The sequence below is a fragment of the Buteo buteo genome, chromosome 7 (genome assembly GCF_964188355.1).
Source record: "Buteo buteo chromosome 7, bButBut1.hap1.1, whole genome shotgun sequence".
Classification (NCBI taxonomy): domain Eukaryota; kingdom Metazoa; phylum Chordata; class Aves; order Accipitriformes; family Accipitridae; genus Buteo; species Buteo buteo.
Genome location: NC_134177.1, coordinates 23,925,338 through 23,943,551, shown reverse-complemented (window position 1 = coordinate 23,943,551; position 18,214 = coordinate 23,925,338).

Here is an 18,214-nt window from a genome sequence, read left to right as displayed (position 1 = left end):
TAGTAGGTCTTCACATTCATAAATAACTTAAAAAATTGAGTAGGAGTCCTTTTCCACAGGAAACTATGGAGTTCCACAAGAATCTGCACTAGAGTTTGTGGTGTCTAATGCATTCATAAGTGACTTAGAAAAGAAGATGGAGAGTGAGATGAGGTTTCCTGATGGTTAGTGGTTTTCAATACAGTAAAAACTAAATTTTAGTTTTCACCATATTATAGTACAATATTATAATCTGTCATAAAATGGCATATGAAATTTAAGTTTTTATAAGTGTCAAGTGATGCACAAGGTAAAAATAGTCCTAATTTTATACATGCAGTGGACTCTGGCTATTACTATGCAATAGAGGTATTTTGAAATAGGTGGTTCTACAAAAATACCAGCTCAGGGACCAGCAACAGACAAAACAGCAGGTAGAACATTATGAATTATTAGGAAAGGAGTAAGCAACATAACAGAAAACTTTCCTATGTCACTATATACAACCATGGTTCACTCATATTCTGAATATAACATGTTGCTTGACCCCATCTCAGAAAGGACAAACTAGAGCAGGCACAATCAGGGGCAGAAAGATATGGAGCATCTTTCACAAACGAAATCACAAAATAGACCAACACTTTTCAGGCAGGAAAAAGACACCATTGAGCAGGACACAACATGACGCAAATAAAACCGAGCGGCACGGAGAAGATGAACAAGGTATGCTTTAGATCCTTGTACCAACGTCTTTCTTCCTCAAGCCCTTGTCAATCTATTTGTCCAGCTACTCCTGGTTTTAGAACAGGATGGCTAGGACTTCAGCAACTTCTAAATTCACTTTTCTCCTTCCTTATTCCCTTCTTTGGTCTTAATATTTCTGTACATATAACCGGTTGTAGTGTAACTCTCCTTGCATACCCAGCTGTCGTGGTTTTAGCCCAGCCGGTAACAAAGAACCACGCGGCCGCTCGCTCACTCCTCCCGCCCCCCTCCGGTGGGATGGGGGGAAGACGGAGGAGAGAAAAAAAAAACCAACAAAACCTGGAACCTCGAGGGTTGAGATAAAGGCAGTTTACTGGGACAACACAAAGGAATTACAACAACAACAACAACGGTACTAATGAACGAGTATACAAAAAGAGGGATGCACAGTGCAACTGCTCACCACCCGGGACCCGACGCTCCGCCACTTCCCCCACCGAAAAAAGAATCCACCCCCCCCCGCCCCCGGCCCGCTCCCTGTATATATACTGAGCATGATGTCACATGGTATGGAATAGCTCCTTGGCTAGTTCAGGTCAGCTGCCCCGGCTATGCCCCCCACCTCCCAGGTTCCTGTAAAAATTAACTCTATCCCAGCTGAACCCAGGACATTATCCACCCCTTATTCTATACCACCTACATCATGCCCAGATCTTACATTTTCCAATCAACCACTACCACTTTCCTTGTCTTATATATATATAAGTATATGAACTTGTTCTTCTCCCCCCTGCACACACACACACACACACACACACACAAATGGTATTCCTTTAGCCTATGGGCTATTCCTCTAATGTGTCCATCGATTTATTTAGTCCATGACTTTGGGACTCCATCTGTTGTAACAGTTCTTCAGGATAAGAGAGATGGTGTGAGATGTTGGGTTGTTGCATGCTGCCTCTGGAACTTGTGGCTAGTACATTCGGTGCAACTCACGCCCTTGGTCTGCAGGTCGAAGATGTTGATCTTGAGGAAATTGCTGGGTGCCAGTTCAAGTTCTATTGCTGTTGTACTTGGCTCAGTTTCAAAGTCCATGCTGCAGTCATTTGGGTAATTCTTACAGTAATACCCTTGATATGGCATATAGACATTATAGTTACAATGACATGCATTGGCAGGTTATTTAGCAGTTAAATATTATACAGCCCAATTCACTGGCTATTCTCTCCCAAAATCAAATCTCCCTGAGGTACACATCGAACTTCTCCATCCTTCTGCATCACCCACCAGGTGTACCCAGGTCCCTGAGCAAAAACAACTCCTTGAATGGGTTTGCCTCTGCTTGAGGGAGGACTAACCCAGACTGTCTTTCCTAACATACTCCTCATGCGCACTACAGGGACTTTATCCCCTTCTATAGTATGTGGAAGTCTTGGTTGGGCAGGGCCAGCCCAATTGGCGGATCCTCTAGTATTAACTAACCAGGTGGCTTTTGTTAAATGTGTATCCCAATGTTTGAAAGTTCCACCCCCCATCGCTTTCAATGTAGTTTTCAGCAGTCCATTGTATCGTTCAATTTTTCCGGAGGCCGGTGCGTGATAAGGGATGTGATATACCCACTCAATGCCATGTTCTTTGGCCCAGGTGTCTACGAGGTTGTTTCGGAAATGAGTCCCGTTGTCCAACTCGATTCTTTCTGGGGTGCCGTGTTGCCATAAAATTTTCTCTTCAAGGCCCAGGATAGTGTTCTGGGCAGTGGCATGGGACACAGGGTATGTTTCCAGCCATCCAGTGGTTGCTTCCACCATTGTAAGCACATGGCACTTGCCTTGGCGTGTTTGTGGGAGTGTGATATAGTCAATCTGCCAGGCCTCCCACTGTTTATATTTCAGCCATCGCCCCCCATGCGACAGGGGTTTTTGTCGCTTGGCTTGCTTAATTGCAGCACATGTTTCACATTCGTGGATGACCTGTGCAATAGTGTCCATGGTCAAGTCCACCCCTCGATCTCGAGCCCATCTATATGTTGCATCTCTCCCCTGACGGCCTGAGGTATCGTGGGCCCACTGAGCCATAAATAGCTCACCCCTACGTTGCCAGTCCAGGTCCACCTGAGACACTTCAATCTTGGTGGCCTGATCTGCCTGCTGATTGTTTTGATGTTCTTCAGTGGCGCGACTCTTGGGTACATGAGCATCTACGTGACGTACTTTTACCACTAGCTTCTCTATCCGAACAGCGATATCTTGCCACAGTGCGGCAGCCCAGATGGGTTTACCTCTGCGTTGCATTGCTGTAGCCACCCCCATAAGGCATTTGCCACCATCCATGAGTCAGTATAGAGATAGAGCACTGGCCACTTTTCTCTTTCAGCAATGTCTAAAGCTAGCTGGATGGCTTTCACCTCTGCAAACTGACTTGATTCACCTTCTCCTTCAGCAGTTTCTGCGACTAGTCGTGTAGGACTCCATACAGCAGCCTTCCACCTCCGATGTTTTCCCACGATGCGACAGGACCCATCAGTGAACAGGGCATGTTGCCTCTCATTTTCTGGCAGTTTATTATACAGCGGGGCCTCTTCAGCCCGTGTCACCTCCTCCTCTGGCGACATTCCAAAATCTTTGTCTTCTGGCCAGTCTGTGATCACTTCTAAAATTCCTGGGCGACTGGAGTTTCCTATGCGAGCCCGTTGTGTGATCAGTGCAATCCACTTACTCCACGTGGCATCAGTCGCGTGATGTGTAGAGGAAACTTTCCCTTTGAACATCCAGCCCAGCACTGGCAGTCGGGGTGCTAAGAAGAGCTGTGTTTCAGTACCAACCACTTCTGAAGCGGCTCGAACTCCTTCATATGCTGCCAATATCTCTTTTTCAGTTGGAGTATAGCGAGCTTCGGATCCTCGATATCCCCGACTCCAAAACCCCAGGGGTCGGCCTCGGGTCTCTCCAGGTGCTTTCTGCCAAAGGCTCCAGGTAGGGCCATTCTCCCCAGCTGCAGTGTAGAGCACATTTTTAACATCTTGTCCTGTCCGGACTGGCCCAAGAGCTACTGCATGAACAATCTCCCGCTTAATTTGCTCAAAAGCTTGTCGTTGCTCAGGCCCCCATTTAAAATCGTTCTTCTTCCGGGTAACTTGGTAGAGAGGACTTACAATTTGACTGTAATTTGGAATATGCATTCTCCAAAAACCCACAACACCTAAGAAAGCCTGTGTTTCCTTTTTATTGGTCGGTGAGGACATAGCTGCTATCTTGTTGATCACGTCCGCAGGGATCTGACGACGCCCATCTTGCCATTTTACTCCTAAGAACTGGATCTCCTGCGCAGGTCCCTTGACCTTACTTTCTTTTATGGCAAAACCAGCCTTCAAAAGGATTTGGATTATTTTCTTCCCTTTCTCAAAAACTTCTTCTGCTGTGTTGCCCCATACAATGATGTCATCAATATATTGCAGGTGCTCTGGAGCTTCACCTTTTTCTAGTGCAGTCTGGATCAGTCCATGGCAAATAGTGGGGCTGTGTTTCCACCCCTGGGGCAGTCGATTCCAGGTGTACTGGATGCCCCTCCAAGTGAAAGCAAACTGTGGCCTGCACTCCGCTGCCAAAGGAATGGAGAAGAATGCATTAGCAATGTCAATTGTGGCATACCACTTAGCTGCCTTTGATTCCAGTTCATATTGAAGCTCTAACATATCTGGCACAGCAGCGCTCAGCGGTGGCGTGACTTCATTCAGCCCACGATAATCTACTGTTAGTCTCCATTCCCCATTAGATTTCCTCACGGGCCATATGGGACTATTAAAGGGTGAGCGAGTCTTGCTGATCACTCCTTGGCTCTCCAGTTGGCCAATCAGCTTATGGATGGGGATCAGGGAGTCTCGGTTGGTGCGATATTGCCGCCGGTGCACCGTCGTGGTGGCAATTGGCACCTGTTGCTCTTCAACCTTCAGCAACCCCACAACCGAAGGGTCTTGGGAGAGACCAGGTAGGGTAGACAGCTGCTCAATCTCTTCCGTCTCCAATGCAGCTATACCAAAGGCCCAACGGTACCCTTTTGGGTCCTTGAAATACCCCCTCCTGAGATAATCTATACCAAGGATGCACGGGGCCTCTGGGCCAGTTGCAATGGGGTGTTTATGCCACTCATTCCCGGTTAGACTCATTTCAGCTTCCAATACGGTTAGCTCTTGGGATCCCCCTGTCACACCAGAGATACAGATGGGTTCTGCCCCTTTATAACTTGATGGCATTAGGGTACATTGTGCACCAGTGTCTACTAGAGCTTTATATTCCTGTGGATCTGATGTGCCAGGCCATCGAATCCACACTGTCCAGTAGACTCAGTTGTCCCTCTCCTCCACCTGGCTGGAGGCAGGGCCCCTCTAATCCTGGTTAGAATATCCGTTACTCACTTTTTGCACACGTGAATCAGAAGTCCCTTCAAGAGGATCAGAAATGAGATCGGCCCATCTACTGCGTCTGGGGGACTGCTCACGGGAAACGGGAGCAGCAGTTTTCCAAGAAGAATCCTCTTTTCTGGTTGCTTTGTCTCGCAACTCCCGTACCCGTGCATCCAAAACTGAGGTAGGTTTTCCATCCCACTTCCTCATGTCCTCTCCATGGTCACGCAGGTAAAACCACAGGTTAGCCTGTCGTGTGTACTTTCTCTCTCCTCTCTCTTGGGCAGAGGAACGCTTACTCCCAATAACTGCGATGCGGGCCTGTACAGGTGACGAGGAGGACATATCCACTTTGAATTGCTGGAACTCTCGGGACAATTCCTCTACAGCTGAGACACAGGCCCGTAGGGAGGAAGAGAGACTTCCTTCGTATTGCCGGAGTTGGACAGCTAATTCATCCACCGTTTGTCCATAGCCTTCTTTCCAGGACATTACTGCCAATGAGTTGGCATAGGTCGGTGGTGCACTTCGTAGAAACTTCCGCCACATCGGTTGTGTGCATTGGACTTCATCTGGATCTGTGGGTGACTGCCTGTTTTCTGGATCATTATAAATCACCTCCAGCACAGCTAATTCCCGCAGGTACTGGATACCTCTCTCCATGGAGGTCCACTTGCCTTGGTGACATGTAACTTCATCCCTGAAGGGGTATCTTTCCTTTACACCTAACAGAAGTCGCCTCCAGAGGCTGAGAACTTGTGTTTTTCTTCCAATCGCCTTGTCGATGCCCCCTTCCCTAGACAGAGATCCCAACTCCTTGGCTTCCTTACCCTCTAATTCCACACTACTAGCCCCACTATCCCAGCACCGGAGCAGCCAGGTAACAATGTGCTCACCTGGGTGGCGGCTAAAATCTTTTCGCATGTCACGCAACTCACTCATGGATAGAGATCGGGTAATTATTTCAGGTTCTACCTCTTCCTCCTGTTCTCGCGATGACCCTGGTTCACTTTCATCTCTCACTAAGCAAACTGATTTCTTTGTGTGTTTCTTTTTCTGTACAGGGGCGACTGATACTGGCACAGGTTGGTTTTCTGGTTTAGCCGCAGTATCTGTCACCAGGATAGGGGTAGCCACGGTACCTGTTGTTGTGGTAGGGGCAGCCACGGTGCTTCTCGTCGGGGTTGGGGTAGCCACGGTGCCTATTGTCGTATTCTCCATCTTTTCCCCCTTTTCCCCCTGAGGATGCTGCCTAATATCAAGCAGTGTTTGGTAGATACCGGCCAGGGCCCAGCACAGTGTAGTGAGTTGTGTGTCTCTGGGATAACCACAGCATTTTTCTTTCAAAAATTCTATCACTTCATCAGGGTTCTGTAGTTGTTCGGGAGTGAACTTCCAAGTCACTGGAGGTGAGAAGTTCTCTAGATACCTTCCCACATTCTTCCACATGCCGTGCCACCCATGCATATCAAGCTTTGGGACAGATCTCTGGGTGGTACTCTTAAAGAGCCTTTTTGTAGCCCTAAATAAGACCTGGAACATAGTCAGGAGGCATAGCACTAACAGCACACTGGCTTGCGCATCCCAAGGATATTCAAAATTCTCGAAAACTGTTGTAATTAGTCGGAAGGAGAAAAGGGAGGGGAATGGACGGGGGGAAGTATCCCCCCCCAACTTCCCAATGGATTGGGTGTAATTACCAATAAAATCCGACAGAAGGTGCCCAAGGTATGGAAATGATATCACTGCCTCATACAGATACCAGCTTAACCTCATGACCAGTGATGTAATCATTTCACAAGTCGACATTGCCCAGTACAGCAAAATGATAATCCCAATCACTCTCCCAGAGATGAGATACGCAACTACAGGCAATACATAGAGCATATAAGAACTTACAAAACGCCACCATGTAAACAAATTAATCAACATTGTGACTAACATCTATTTATCTAGTATAAGAAATGCGTATGACAAATTTGTTTCAAACACGCTCTGGCCAGATCTGTCGTTCGCTCAACCCTTCGGGCCCCACGTTGGGCGCCAAAAATGACTGTCGTGGTTTTAGCCCAGCCGGTAACAAAGAACCACGCGGCCGCTCGCTCACTCCTCCCGCCCCCCTCCGGTGGGATGGGGGGAAGACGGAGGAGAGAAAAAAAAAACCAACAAAACCTGGAACCTCGAGGGTTGAGATAAAGGCAGTTTACTGGGACAACACAAAGGAATTACAACAACAACAACAACGGTACTAATGAACGAGTATACAAAAAGAGGGATGCACAGTGCAACTGCTCACCACCCGGGACCCGACGCTCCGCCACTTCCCCCACCGAAAAAAGAATCCACCCCCCCCCGCCCCCGGCCCGCTCCCTGTATATATACTGAGCATGATGTCACATGGTATGGAATAGCTCCTTGGCTAGTTCAGGTCAGCTGCCCCGGCTATGCCCCCCACCTCCCAGGTTCCTGTAAAAATTAACTCTATCCCAGCTGAACCCAGGACACCAGCCTAAGCTGCCTCCTCACTGTTCTTTCTGATCTTGTCCATCTGAACATTTGTCCTTTCCCAGGAATCATGGCTAACATATGCCTTGCCTTCAAGCACAGCTCACAGTCTTTCTGAATTTAACTCTAGTGAACAACTTCTCTGTGCTGTCTGGGTGTCAGAAAAGACCCTTGTCTTCTGCTCCTGAAGCTCTCACAATGGAAAGAACGTCTCTAAGGGTGAAAGTGGCCCAAAGGGTTGGATATAACGCTGCACCTACATCTCTAGAAAGCGTGTACAGTGTAACCAGTCTTCTCCCAGGAACATACCAAAACTTTGAGGGCTGAAGACACTCTGAAATCTGGTGATAACCACCTAAGTCTGGCATATACCATCACAACCAGCTCCAGTCACAGTTCTGCATGCCTTGGCCCAACAGAGGAAACATTCATGCTGTCCCTTCATGAAGGGCTGTGTAGGGCTGTGGACTTCCTGCAAGGCAGTGAACTCAGTCACTGCTCTTCCTCTGCTTGCAACACCCTCTGTCTTGTAAATCATCTGTCAGCAAGAGCATCCTGTATGAATGTGAGGGACAAGGGAATATCCAAGGGTCATGGTCTAGGCAGTCTGTAATCTTCCGCTGGCTTAGGAGGAAGAAAAGGACTCCTCCTCACACAGCTTGGGCCTTTTCCAGATCCATCTCTCAGAACACACCATAAGCTCACATTAGCTTTTCTTAAAGGGTAAGCAGCCTTAGATGGAAAAGATAGTGAGCAGACCACTATAGGCAACATTTTCACTGATGTCAACCATTTCCTCTCCTCCACACATGCCAAACTGATACAGTCAGTCTAAATAGACAGGGCCAGCAAACATCTGGTTGACACGAGAATCAGAAGGTTCCAGCCCACAATGCTTTGTGTTTTTACTTTTGTTACATACTTTTAAGTACAGCAAAGATGTCAGTGCAACAAATGATCTTAATCCATTCCCCCACAACCTTGTTTGTCTCCATCAGATGTGACTCATTATATAGATGCAGAAGATCTATCTCCCTTGCTGAATTTGTCAGATATGTGACTGAATGTTCTGTCCTGGTAGTATTCTGTGAGTTAATTTCAACTTAATATTTTATTAGCCATTTCTAGCACTCAAAGAGGACAGAAGAGCCAGGGTGAAGTCCTTTGGAATTTGGTTATTGGCTGCATATCAAAGGAGCATAAAAACTCCAAGTAATTAAATGATCTGGTTGATACAGAAAACCTTCACTGAAGCAATGATACAAATTTAATGCTCCTTTAATATTTGTTGAATATTTACACCTAAAATAGCAGCAAGAAAAGAATGAATTCTGAGAAACTACGTAAAATTGCAGGCTATATTTTTTTTCTAATAATTACCTATAATTTAAAATTGAGTTTATTAAAAGTAAAGATGGAAAGGTAGTGCACATTGTATGTAGCATTTTTGTTTCTTATGCATCTTGCTTCAAATGTGAAGCTAGAAGTGCACAATAGTTATTTTCTTGAAGCATAAAATTTCAAATCTCAGCATTTTTTATATAACTTTATTTTACATTTTCACAATCTCTTCAGATCCAACAATGTAAACCAAGTCAACCTAGTGCCTTTCAAACATTTTATTTTTCACTTTCAGCACACAAGGATCTGCATGTATTAGCACTGATCCTGTTTATTTCTGTATTGCCCATTTATCTAGCTTAGATAGTTATGTGTACTAGAGGTGGTTATCTGTTGTATTTCCTGATTTGACATGCTTTATCATGCAGCCAACCTCCAAACGTAATTTTTTACTAAAATTTAACTTAATGAATACAGATTTGCTGACTACTTGTGTTACCACGCATATAGAATCAAACTGTTCTCCAGATTAAGTCAACAACACTACTGTTAACTATGCATACCTTTTCAGGAAGAAGGAAGTAGAATAAGTGTTGATAATTATTCTCATAATTATTGATGCACATTAATATCACTGACAGAGTGCTAAATCAGAAATTTAAGGACATTCCAGAATGTTAATGTGAAATCTACATTATTAATTATATACTTAAGATACCTCAAGTCCTGTATGAATTAAGTTTTCCTGAACATCCTACTAGCTACCCATCTTGCAAGAGTTAACATTACTTTTCATAACAATGTAATCCCATCAGTACTCTGTGTTGCTTAATTTATGTATTATGCATTGTTCAGTTTTCATAAGAGTGACTATCACAGACCAGTTTTGGCTGGTATGCTACAAAGACAGAACTACAGAAAATATTTTGCATAGCATGGTGATTTGTAGTGTATGGAGCCTCAAATGAAGTACAATTAGGTTAATGTCACAATTTACAGCTTCCCCCTCCCCCAAGGTTTTTGCATTTGTAATAATTTAAACTCAAATATGGGTATTTTAAAGGAATATATTAAATCGTGTGTTTATTCTGTAAAATAGACCAAATGAAATAAATTAGCATCCACAACACCCTTTTTCACTCACAGATCATGAAGTACCTGACACACATAAAGAAGTTCAGGTAAACCTGCTACAGGGAGTTCACTTTCCAATAGAAGCATGAAGCAATTTCAGTATAATCCAGTGGGCAAAAATTGTATATCAGATCTTGTGGAGTCTTAGCTTTATGAATTTGGACAGGCTAAGTGAAACCTATGTTTAAAGTATCTCATCTATAAATTGCAACCAATTATTTCCTTCCTTCTGAGAGGTTATGCAATGCCTTGTTTAAAGTACATGAAGCTAATAGTCAATTTGAGGCAGATTATAGCAGTTAGAAGAAATAAGAACATGGTACAGGACCTTCTGATCCTCAGCCATACACCTGTTAATGACTCCAACACTGAAGAAAAAAAATGAAGGGTTCAGCTTCACAGATAATCCTCCCTCTGTCTCTCTCCCCCCACTCAGGAGAGGAAACTGACCATTCTGGTGTAGGGATGAAACACTCCCAGTACTCTAAGTTTTTTGGAGAATTACCTCACAAAGCATAAACTGAGTATAAAGCACTCCTTTTATAGTGACTGTCATGATCTGCAACTGCCAAAACAACCTTATTCTCAAGAGCCAACAGCATAGACTTACTGTTGAGTTGGTTTTTTTTGTTTTGTTTTGTTTTTTCTTTTTTAAATAGTTGTCATGAGGGGGAAGGAGAAGAAGGAGAGGAAGGAGGAGGAAAAAGGTTGCTCTCCCTTTAAGATCTAGTTTGAGTCCAGGTGGCTGGACTGAAGCGTCTAGCACAGCTGTATTCCCAGAGCGAGAATGATTTGATATGTTCAAGAGCAACCTGAATCTCTAGTTTCAAGCGAGTGCTGAGTTTTTATCTTACATCACTCTAGTGAGATGAAAGCAGTACATTGATAATGCTCTTGTCTGTTTGTATCTAGGATTAACAATATGAAATACTTTCAATTTTACTTTGTAGGAATAGCGAATATTGCACTTTTTAAAAGATGGTGTCTATGGGGGAAAGCAGTTGTGATAAGAGAAGAAAGCAATATATCTGTGCAGGGATTTAAGCAGGCGGAGGCCTAGAGAGTTTCGTTTTAAATACAGATGTGCAATGCAGTATCCTGCACAGGGCTAGGAGGCTAACAAAGACAGCACTAGAACCCAGAACTAGCTATCTTCCTCCACTCTTATTTATTGACAAATACCAAGAATAGCCAAAAGGCTTCCCTGATTCTTTCACTTCAGAGGATTTCTGAGATGAGAACTTATTTCAAGGCAATGACTCTATTAGAGATACCCTGAATGACTTTTCGTAATTTTTTTTAACCTCCATTTCCTGTACAGTATGCAATTACTAGAAGGGTGGAAACTTCTGAACTCCCTAGGAGAGTTTGCTATGTCTCTCATTTCAGCTTAATAAAATCTAATCTGAATTGCAGCATCTGTAAGACAGACTTGTTCCCTATTCAGCTGTTCTAACTCAGGTTATTCACAGGATGAGGAAGAAAAGGGATTTGCAAGAGGGATGCTGAATTTATTTGATAAGAATAGCACTGCTAGATCTTCAGTGTTTTAGGATGTTTGCCCTTGTCAAAGTAGTTGAATTAGAAGGAATTGCCTCTACTATGCTGACCCATTTTATCTTTTTTAGACTGACTGCATTTTTACATGCATTATGACTTCTCTGTATTCATTATTCTCTAGGCTAGCCCAGGACTTTCATGACAATAAATGAATCTCTTGAATTGAAAAGCAGCTCTGTCAGAATTCAGATGCTGTGAGGTGTTGCTAAGTTTACTGCTATGTATCAGCCTTTGCACATGGACCTGAGTCAGCTGGAATTCACCAGAGTGGTGCTACACAGCATTGCTGGCCATGCAGGAGCCGAGGACACGGGCAGGCGTAACATGGGTGCCCTCAGAAGGGATGTACGGAGCAGTGGTCAGAACCAGCTGACCCGTGTCTGTCAATGAAGGGTGTGAAAAAGCACAGAAGTCAACGTAATCAATTTGGAAGTATTGGGCATTAAGTTGTGTCTCATTTTTGCCTTTGTACCATCTGGTAATAAACCCTGCAGTTATTTTGCAAAGTTTGGTACTTCTAAAGCATTTATTTCAGTTCCTGGAAAAAGGGCAGCTTTCTGGAGCAAAGTACTACCAGTCAGGGGGTTATGAGAGTTTATTACCAGGAAGAATAGGGGGACAGCATACTCTTACTCTTGCCTATAATGATACTCTTGCCTACACTGAACTTTCATTTCCCTCTCAAAAAGAGAGAAGTTTCATATAGTCAGCACAAAAATAATGAAAACAGTCCAGCCAATTAACAGGTTCACTTAACTAGACCCTTCAATGTGAAAGAAAGGGCAAAACCAGGGACATAAAAGTAGGGAAACTAGAGAAAGTTTGAGCAAAGTGATTGCTAGTCACCGAGCTTTTCTTTTGCTAGTTTACCCCCCCAAATTATTTGCTGTTGATTACTGACATGAAAGTAGCTGATCTAGCCCTGGATAGAGACACTCCAAGACTAGTCCATTGTGAAGAACTGAAGTTCAACTGGAAGACTTTTTAATGCAAAATTACAGCTCCTCATCAGATAGTTTAAAACCCGGTTGAATAGACACTTATTTTAAAGAGTGAAACACTAGAGGTGTCTTCCTTTTTGGCTAACAGCTCCAATAAAAGGGAAGTGAAACTTTTGATTCCCTTTGAATGTAGAGGCATATAGTAAAGTTTCTGTTAATTCTCACCCATAAAACAAAAATCCATTTAAGATCCTAAAAAAAAAAAAAAAAGAAAAAAGAAAAAAGAAAAGAAAAAGAAAAAACGAAGGAACTAAATCCAGCATGATGGATTTCCACAGGGATGTTTGACTGCATGAGATTTTCATGGGAGTTATTTTAATAAGTGCATAACCAAACTTTGAGTAATCAAAGAGTGTAAATGAGTAATCAAACTTTGCTTCAGCAAAAAGTTCCTTCTGTTCAACACTTGCTTTTTAAATGCTCTTTGGTAAACTGTATAGATTTACATTGCTCACAATAAATGAAAGAGGTTCATTTGGCACATGATGTATTTTCAGGAAAAAATACATGGTGGGATAGGAGGGAGTTATGTATTTGTATGTCTGGAATGACATTAAAGCCAGCTACTAGGAAATAGCTTCTTCATTGCTGATTGTTCCACTTTTGTCTAATCCAGATCTAAGACTGGAATAATATTTATGAAATATATAGTATTTATATATTTCATTTATATTTATTTACTTAAATTTTTAGCTTTCACAGCTCCCTGAATTTCACAGCTATAGATACAACCTATACTTTAAATATGTTCCTACAACATGCCACAGTGAGGTCTATTTTCCTGCTATTACAGAATGACACAAGTGCATTAGTCCCAAAGCAGCATCTGCACTCAGGAAATGTCTCTCAACTGCACAGGGTAAAAGAAAGGTCTTCAGGCAACACAGAAATGGCTGTGGATTACAAGACAGGGAGTCTTTTCTTTATTTCCTCCTGTACACTTCCTAAAGGCATTTGCTGACAAGGAATTTGCAAATCTTGTCTTGTTAACGACTGTAATGCTCCTTGGTATTACTCAGATATAATCATCTGTGTATCTGTCCAAATACAGCTTAGCAACTGCCAGTCGGTGGAGCTGAGAGTTTCCCTCTCTGTCTTTTCACCAGTGATCAAATAACAAAGTTTGCCCGCAGTAACCTTCTCCCCAGTATCCTTGCAGATGTTGCCCGCCCCCTCCTCCCGAAGGCTGTCCTGGAGAGAACATGTAGTTCCAGGGTGACTCATACCCACACACTATCCCTTACTCATTCAAATAGTTTCATTAAAGGCACTAGACCACAATAGATAATCCCTCATTTGATTGCGAGCCTGTTGCAGTGTGAACATCCTAGAGAAGAGAATAAAGACCAGGACAGGGGACGTCCATGGATAAAGGACAGAACTCAGCTGGGATACTTCTGAGAAAGGAAGAGTATGTTTGATCACAGCACCACTTATTCAAGCATTTATAAGTTTTCATTAATTTCTACATCATAGAACTAGTGCAAATATCTACAGCTCCTTCCTCCCCAGCAATGTTGGCATTTGCTGTTTTGCTTATTTAACATTTCAATTCTTCAAGAAAAAGAATTAAACTTCAGTCCCCCAACTCACTCCCTTCTTTGAGAAAGCAGGTAAGTGCACAGAACGATATGAGCTCTCCAGCGGCCTGTATGGGACTCTAAAGCCCATGAAGAATGGATGGGATTTATCACCAAAATAACACCCTGTATTTTAACTCATCTTTAAATTATTTTGAAATTAGAGGCTTTATTTTGCATGCTTCAGTTACCTGAGGAGTGCAACATGGTCCTAATTCTCAGAGGCTAAACTGCAAAACCACAGAATGTAAAGGCCACGAAGTGTGTAAAAAAAGTTGAGGAAACAGTCAGCAACCACTGAACCTCCTGTGGACCAAAAGCTGGTTAAGAAATACCACAGAAGACAGAAATGACAGGAGCAACAGAAGAAGAAAGGAACTAGATAGTATGGTAGCAAGCCTGGTAAAAGAAAGATTAAGATGACTACTCAAGAGCTATTCTAGGCAGAGACCACCATCATGCTGGGAAGAGAGGTACTGTGTCTCCAAGGCAAAGAGTAAAGTCCACAAAGCTAATAGTGATTCTCAGTGTTGCAACTGTGAAACAGTTCATTTAAAGTCAAGGCATCAAGCAGATTCATGCTTTTTTTGGTTAATACTTTGCAAAAATGCGCTAGAAAATGCAAGCGCACATTTTAATCAACTATTGAAAAATACATCTGAATTTTCCAGGAGGCTCTGCATCAGGGATCCTGTAAGTGTCACACTGATCTAGTTAGGAAAGGGAAGTACAGGATGCCCAGCCCTGCAAGCAGGCAGTTCTTACAATGATATTCTTATACAAGTAATGAAAGAAGAGTTAATATTTGTGGAAGTTATCTGATAACCCTAAAACAAAGCAGAAAAATTCATAGAAAAGGTGATTTGCCGAGAATTTTGCTCTTGCCAACATCCAGAATGCTGCAAGATCCACAGCCACCCACAAGAAGTCAGGCCTAAAAATATTCCTTTCTCAAAATAAACCTGCCATACCACTGCTGACGATGCAGGCTCCTGTCCCCCCACCTTTGTATTTACAGCCAGAGCTGCAAGAGCTTATTTTTCTGTTGGGTTGTTTTTTCAGACTGCTGGATACAGTTTTTGAAGTCATAATGAAAACTAAAATAGCATGACAATTCTTTTCTAACCCCAGAAGTGTTAGTTTCCTAATAAGCTTGGTTGATTAAATAAAAAAACCCAGAGGATATGCTGACTTTGTCCTGTTTCCCCTCCCCCAAGTGCATTTTTACAAAACTCCAGTAGAGTCTTAACCAAAACAATGTGCTGATAGGAGAAGCTGTCTGCATTCCTCCTTTGCAATTCACCTTACACTCTACATGTTACTTGAAGATAAGTTCTTCTAGATGCCAAAAAACCCAGCAAGAGGTGAAGGCTTCTTTGCAACGGGTAGAGCACTGCACAATTTTGTCAAGTTATTCACTGCATTCTTGTTTGTGGATCCCCACCCTTAGTGTAATCCCTGCAGTCACTCTTCTTCCAAGTGACCCCAGCAATACTTAGGGCTGGGAATAGCCCATTTCAAACTTGACTATTAGATAATCAACATTAGACACTGATTTAACTTCTTTATTTTCATACTCATCCCTCTTTATGGAAAGCAGCAGCCTGTTAATTTGACACCTGTGCTAGGCCTGCTCCTTTTCCCTTACAGGGGGCAATATCCAAGGAGCTTTATTCATTTCCAGGGAAGTACCCTCATGTTCTGGGATCTTTTGTGTGGGAAAGGGAAGGGGGAGGAATAACACTTCTATTTGTTTTATTTTGGCTTTGCTCAAAAGAGGTGCTCTCTATAAATAGCAGGTAAAAACATTTTAAGAATAGTAGAAGAAAAATGCTTTCTCCTGAACACATATATGTGCATGCACACACAACAAACAGAGAATAACTGCCAAAGAAACACACAGATGAATTAAAATTTGCACTACCAAATAAGTGCTAAGAAGCAACAAATGCTGTAAAGACCTAAGGTACATATGGAGGAGATGACAATGGAGGAAACTGGTGTTTTCTGACACAATTCAACCTTCCCTTTTAGCATACACATTTTACGACTTTTTCCACAGAAGGCAGGTTCCCATCATCCCCCTAATCTCATAGCTGGTAGTAGAGCAAAATAGAATTCAGCTTCCAGAAATGGTGTCAGCTAGAATCCTTAAACTTGGGACTAGCAGATAGGAAGAAATTAATGCATCTCAGAAGAAAATCTGAAAAAGCATTAGGAGAAAGAATTACATTTAATCCCAAAGCAACCAAAAGAAGGTCTCCTGGAGCCTGTATGAAGACAGAAAATGCAAAATTACTCAGGCCCTTCTGAAATTCACAGCTTAGGCATTATTGTAAGCTTTTCCAGGGGAAGGATGACAATATGTACATATAGTAACTTGCACAGTAGGATCCTAAGCCTATTCTGGACCTTATTGCAATGTTATTAATAAATATTGCTAGTGGCATTAACCGTTCATCTCTCAAGCATTCCTCTGACCTGAGAAACAGAGGTCTCGTGCGTTGTATTTAGAAATAGCAACTAGCAAAAAAAATCTTTGAGGGACAAGATAAAGATGAAGTGAAAACTACGTGGATGAACACCTAGTAAAGAATCATATGGATAAGACTGTCTTGTGTAACGCAAGTCCTTTAAACATTAATATAAAATAGAAAAAAATCCACTATTTCTACCTTTTTTCAATGAATGCATGTACCTGACACGTCATGCAGATCATAACACTTCCAAAGGAGCCACCTGATTCTGAATTACAACATTAATAACTGTAGTAGGTTATCTGAGAAAGATGAGAGTCATTAACTAATATTTAAATTGTACAAATCTTCAGACGTGTGAAAATGAAAAAGAAATCCTAAAACTAAATTCAATGAAGTGTTAATGCTCTTTAAATCTATAGCAATATTTCTTCTACCCACTTCAAACCAATATTAATTCACAAAATCAGAGGCAGGTAAAGGCTGGAGAGAGTCCTGTCACTGAAACACACCCATTTCTGCAGTGGAATTCAAAAGCTGCTAAGAAAACAGAGCAACACTAGAAACCAATTTTTTTTTAATAGTGCTAATTTTTAGCTACCTTTAATCTAATTATTCAGTTGTTTTCTCTAGGAAAAGATTAAAATTTCTCCAAACTACATTAAGATGCGGAAACAACTGTAACTCAATTTCTTTTGGGCCAGTTCAAGGGCTGCTTCAGGAGAGCTGGGTGGCAGAGTCTGAAACTGAATTTGCTAATTTCCTCCTTTATTAACTCATGAAGTCAGCTTAGAATTATTAAAAGTTGTGGGTTAGCAGAGTTTAATCTCCCCTTCTTTTTCACGTGTGCATGTTCTGTGAGTGTACAGATCTTCCCCTTAATAAATATTTTAAAATGTATACTACACAAAAGAAATCTATCTATATGTCTTAAAGCTGTGTTGGACAAGCTAACATTTTCCCTTGTATTAACTTGGGAACATAGAGCTGTTGAAAGTAGTACAACAAAAGTCTCAAGGACAAAAAAGACCACATATTTATTAGATAAAGATACTGAATGTCACACTTTTTTAATGCAAGAAGCAATGTGACATTGCTCATTTAATCTGGGCTCTGTTAATTGGTCTATTGCACAAGGAAAAATCTTTGGGAGTCCTTCTGGGAATGTCTCATATCATTCCCTATCAGCTGTTGACATACAAATACTCTTGTAATGAAAATATTTTCATTCCTTCATAACAGCATTCCCTGTCCTGTTTAATTTTATTTTCTCTCTTTCTAAAAACAAGCTTCTGTGTGGGGTTTCTGAACTAATGGACCTGATGCCATATATCAAAAAAGTCCTGTGCTCCTGTCAAACTTGCTAGGAGTCCACCCAAAAGCGAGTGAAAGGGAAAAAACCCAAGGATTTATAGCAATAACATAGGATTTTACACACCATTTGAAATTCACCTCTGGTCTGCATTATTTCAAAGGACTCTGAATGCAAATGGACAAGACCTAAGCAGTACCTAAGCTGCCTTAGAGTCA